Source organism: Microtus ochrogaster, unplaced genomic scaffold (genome assembly GCF_000317375.1).
Source record: "Microtus ochrogaster isolate Prairie Vole_2 unplaced genomic scaffold, MicOch1.0 UNK91, whole genome shotgun sequence".
NCBI lineage: Eukaryota > Metazoa > Chordata > Mammalia > Rodentia > Cricetidae > Microtus > Microtus ochrogaster.
This window is the reverse complement of record NW_004949189.1, coordinates 1265179-1270693: the sequence shown is the minus strand read 5'-3', so window position 1 is coordinate 1270693 and position 5515 is coordinate 1265179.

Here is a 5515-nt window from a genome sequence, read left to right as displayed (position 1 = left end):
GAATAATATCCTACAGTGTATATGTACCATACTTTAATTATCCATTCCTCAGTTGAAGGACATGTAAACTGTTTCTGCTTTGTTACTGTTTGTTGACCTAGGCATAAGGACTTCTTTCTTTTGCTGTGTGTACATATGATACATATGTACATATTGTGTACATATTGTATGTACATATTGTGTACAATATGATAAACTTGTCTTCCTTAGATTTTTTTTCCAGGGCAGGGGTTGTATGACCTGAGATGGGTCAGATAAACCTGATTAATGACCTGTTTGAGTGGACCAGGAAAATATAACTCCCAAACCACAAGTCTCTAGCTAGGCCAGAAAAGGCAGTTTACAAATGGAGAAGGTTCCGTTGGAGCAAGGCTTGTGGGTTTGCAGATGGAGAAGAACTGTGAGAAAAGGGGAAAGAGAAAGAGGACTCACAGGCTGAGGTCTGGAGCTAGATCAGGACTTCCTTTCCTGGTCTTGTCTACCAGTGTTCTGGGTACTTCCTGTATCTGGACAGAATGTCTTTCCTTAATTTGAGGATTTTTTCTTCTGTGATTCTGTTGAAGATCTGTTCTATGATAATTGACCTGGGATTCTACTCCTTCCCCTATACCACAATGTGGAGGTTTGGCCTTTTCACGATACCCCATGATACGTGTTCATTTCTTTCTTTACTTTTTTTTATTTTTGAGTTTGTAATTTAACTACATATCTCACTTCCCTTTCCTTTTTCTAAACCCTTTTTCAAATCTGTGACTTTTTTTCATTAATTGCTATTGCCTACATATATATTCCTAAATATAACCTGTTGGATCTGTATAATACTTCTGTATGTATGATTTCAGAGCTGATCATTGGCCATGGACAACCAACTGGTGTACTCTTCCCAGGGGGTGGAGAATCACCTCCCCTCCCATCTTTATTCAGTTATTTTTGTACTGTTGAAGCCTTGTGAGCTTTTCTCCATCCAGTTTGGCATGTTCATTGGTATCATCCTTGTTCAGCTCCCGTTTGATTGGCCATATTGATGAGCATAGCTTCCACTGTTACTAGGAGACATAATCTCACAACAAACTCCCTAATCCTATGACTCTTACAATATATTTACCTCCTCTTCTACAATGTTCCCTGAGTCATAGGGATTTTTTTCAGTATGTATCCATTGGCACTGGGCTCCACAACTATGAATTTTGATTGGTTGTAGTTTTCTATAGTGGTCTCCATCTGTTGCAAGAGAAGTTTCTTTGATGAAGAGTGAAGACTCTTCTTTTACTTTCCCAGAGATGAGGACCAAACCCAGGGTCTTACACTTGTTAGGCAAGCACTCTACCACTGGGCTAAATCCCCAATTCCTGAAGACTACTCTTATCTTTGGGTATAGGAAAAATTTATAAATTGTTGTTAGGGATTGTGTAAATTAATAGTTGTAGATACTCCTCCAATAATCATAACTTTACTAACACTGAGCAGTTAGCTGGGTTGCCAGGACCAGGCATGGTCTCCCTAATATAGAACAGATCTTAAGTCAAATTACAGTGGTGTTAGTTACCACCAAGGTATGTATGCTACTGCCGTACAACAGGGTTATAATGCCAGGCTGGTTCATAGGTGTCATCAGTGGGTAGAACTCTTGGCTGTGTTCCTCCTTTGGAAGCTTGCATAGCAACTTCTGGTAATATGAAAATTAGTTGTCAGTGAGAGAACATTCAGATCAGGGGTTCCTGTGCCCTGTTTCTGAAGTTCATAGTACCTCCAACAATAGGGACTTACCTTCTACCTCTTGGGGGCTAACAAAGGGCAGCATCAATAAGCTATATGTTTGGGGAGTCTCATAGGAAGCTTTGGCCAACACTCAGACACCTCGTGTTCTGCTATTAGAGGTTTTGTTGGGTGGTCTTTGACTCTTGAGGGAGCACCATCAGATCTGGTGAGAAAAATTCATTAAAACTACATTTAAATTATGTACATTTTGGGTAAAGAGTATTAGTATAATTCCTTGTAGAATTTTTCACATTCATATTGCTATTTCATCCTCCCACCCTCTTCTGTATTATCTCCTTTTGATGTGGGATTCCCCGCTGTATGCTGTGAATATCATTGGTTAATAAAGAAGCTGCTTTAGGTCTATTGCAGTGCAGAATAGGGTAAGGTGGGAATTCCAAGCAGATAGAAGAGGAGAGAGTATATGTAGTCAGTGAGACACCATGTAACCGCCAGAGGAGACAGATGCTGGAATCTTACCAGTAGGCCACGACCTCATGGTGATGCACAGATTGATAGAGATGGGTTGATTTAAGATGTAAGAGTTAGCTAGAAATACGCATAAGCTAATAGGCCAAGCAATGTTGTGATTCATATAGTTTCTGAGTGAGTTTTTTCAGGTCTGGCCTGCAGGAAATGAACAAGCAGCCTCTGCCAACATCTCCTTTTCCCATTTCCCTGATCAGATCTCTTGTACACATATAGTCTCCTCTCCACAGCTCTTCAGAAGCAGTCAAGGGCTCCATTTTACTTTCCTGATTTCTGTAGTTACTACAGGGTATATACTTGCATCTGGAGATTTGGATCTAGGTGCCTCCAGTAAGAGGCACGTTCTATGTGATGTTTGTCTTTCTGAATTTGAGCTATCTCACTGAATATGATCTATCCTAATTTTATTTTTCTTTACAGCTGAATAGCATTTCATGGTGTTTATGTACCACATTTTCATTATCCATTCATAGGCTATAGGACATTAAGGTAATTACCATTTCCTTAGTATTGTGAAAAAATCAGCAATAAGTATGGCTGAGCAGCACCTGACTGGTGCCACTTGTCCTGAGTGGATAAAGAAACCACAGAGATGATGATAGTGGACAAATATATGATGCAGAGTGGGAGAAAGAGAGAGGTAGAGCAGCTCAGGTCTTGTGGAGAGAGGCAGATCTGATGGGTTGAAGGTGGTGAGGATTAAGTTAATGTGAACCTGACCAACAACACACGACACAAGGAACATTTGCAAGTAAGGCTGTGTGGACAAACACTCACTGGAAACTGCCAGTGAGACAGTGGAGAGGTGGGAGAGATGGAGGAGTGAAGGGTTGTATGAGGGAGGCCTCTTGTTGGCTCCTGGCTGCTCAGCCCTGAAATAATCATACAGAAACCATATTAATTAAATCACTGCTTGGCCCATTAGCTCTAGCTTCTTACTGGCTAACTCTTATATCTTAATTTAACCCATCTCCATTAATCTGTGCATCACCATGAGGTCGTGGGCTACCAACAAAGTTTCAGTGTGTCTGTCTCTGGCTGCAACTCCATGGCTTCTCTCTGACTCCACCCTTCTTTCTCCCAACATTCAACTTATTTTTCCCCATCTGGCTCTGTTCCCCTATAACTCTTCTATAGGCCCAAAGCAGTTCCTTTATTAACCAATGGTATTCACAAAATACAAAGGGGAATCCCACATCAATGAAGTAGTTTTTGTTTGTTTTGTTATTTTGCTTTTGCTTTTGTTTGTTTTTAATTAACATTTTTATTTGTTTCATTTCTTTTTAAATTTTGCTTCTGTGGAAGACCATAGAAGAGTGACAGGTGGATATGAAAGGACTGAAAAATAAGTAGAATTGGAGTGTATGATGTGAAATTCCCAAAGAATCAATAAATCATTTTAAGAAATAAAAATAAAAGTGTGGAGCCCCACCCCCACCTACCCACAGGAAATCTGTGTCTGAGCAAGCATTGGTGGAGTAGAGCAGTAAGTCTTTTGGCATATGCCAAAGTGGTGTGGGAGGTCCTTCTGTCTATGTTGCTTTTATTGATTAGTAATTAAAGAACTGCTTTGAGCCTATGGCAAGAGCAGAACAGAAATAGGAGAGGAAAATCAAGCTAAATGCTGGGAGGAAGAAGGGCAGAGTCAGAGAGAAGCCATGGAGCAGCTGGAGACAGATGGTGGTAAGCCACAGCCACATGACCATACACAGATTAATACAAATGGGTTAAATTAATGTGTAAGAGTTAGCCAATAAGAAGCTAGAGCTAATGGGCCAAGCAGTGATTTAATTAATATGGTTTCTGTGTGATTATTTCAGGGCTTAGAAGCAGGGAACTAACTAGCTGCCTCCCCAACACCAAGGGATGGTATTGCTGGGTCATTTGATATCTTTACTTTTACCTTATTGGGAATTCTCTGCACTTATTTCCATGTGGCTACCCCAGCTTGCTATCCCTCCAACAGCGACTGAGGGATCTTTTTGCCCCTTATCCCTCCAGAATTTGTCATCATTTGTTCCATTGATTTTTGCCATCCTGACTGGGGTAGATTAACTCTCAAAGTTGTTTTGAATTGTATTTCCTTAATTGCTAGGGATAATGAACATTTTGGAGATAATTTTAGTATCTTTTCTCTTTTTTCTTTTTGAGGATTCTCTTCACAGGTCCTAGGTCTATTTTTTTTAATGGATCATTTGTTTCTGTTTTTCAAATTGTTTTTAAGTTCTTTACATATTCTGGATATTAATTTGCTATCAGATGTATAACTGGCAAAGATTCCCTCCTATCCTATGAGCTTCCTCTTTTCCTGATTGATTGCTTTCCTATCCTATGAACTTCCTCTTTTCCTGATTGATTGCTTTCCTATCCTATGAGCTTCCTCTTTTCCTAATTGATTGCTTTCCTATCCTATGAGCTTCCTCTTTTCCTGATTGATTGCTTTCTTAGCTTTGCCAAAGTATTTTAGTTTCATGTGGTCCCACTTGTCAGCCGTTGGCCTTAGTTCTTTTTTTTTTTAATTTACCTTTTTATGACATTTTCATTTTAAATTAGAATACACTAACTCTCAGTAGGAGGCAATGAGATTGGTATCCATAACACAGGTACTCAGGATATATCTTCTCAATCAAAATTACAGAAGCACATACTCTCATTTGATTGAATGATTTCTCATGAGTTTATAGATTTCAGTTGATTTTTTTTCTAACATTCACCAACTTTGGACTTAGGGCCAGAAACCTCTGGCTGTTATGCCTCAAGCGGAGTAAGACTCCTGAAGAAATTCTTTTGCTACCACAACTATTTGAGTGTGGTTCTAAGTGGTAAGTCTTGGTGCTTACCAAATTCTCTGGTCTGGTCCCAAAACCGAATGAACTGAAAATATAGCCAAATACCACCTTCTACTTCCAGCCATATTTGATTATCCAATATCCCTCTAAAATCATATATCCTGTTTATATCCTGAAGGAGTCACCAGCTAGAGCTCTTAATGGACTATGGCATGAGGTACGAGCAGGCACAAGGAACATTCTCTGCGCACTACTCTGGCTGCATGTGCACTTTCCTCTAACTAAGACTTCTATCCAAACCCCGAAGACGTGACAGTTTCCCCTATAACCATGGCAACGAGCTTCAAAATCCCCTGGCAGCTAGAGGTTACACAAGGAAGATCAACTATGTTACAAGTGATTGTGTTTTACTAAATTGAAGAAATAAGGTCTTACACTGTAGACCAGGATGACTTTGAACCCAGGTTCAAGTGATCCTC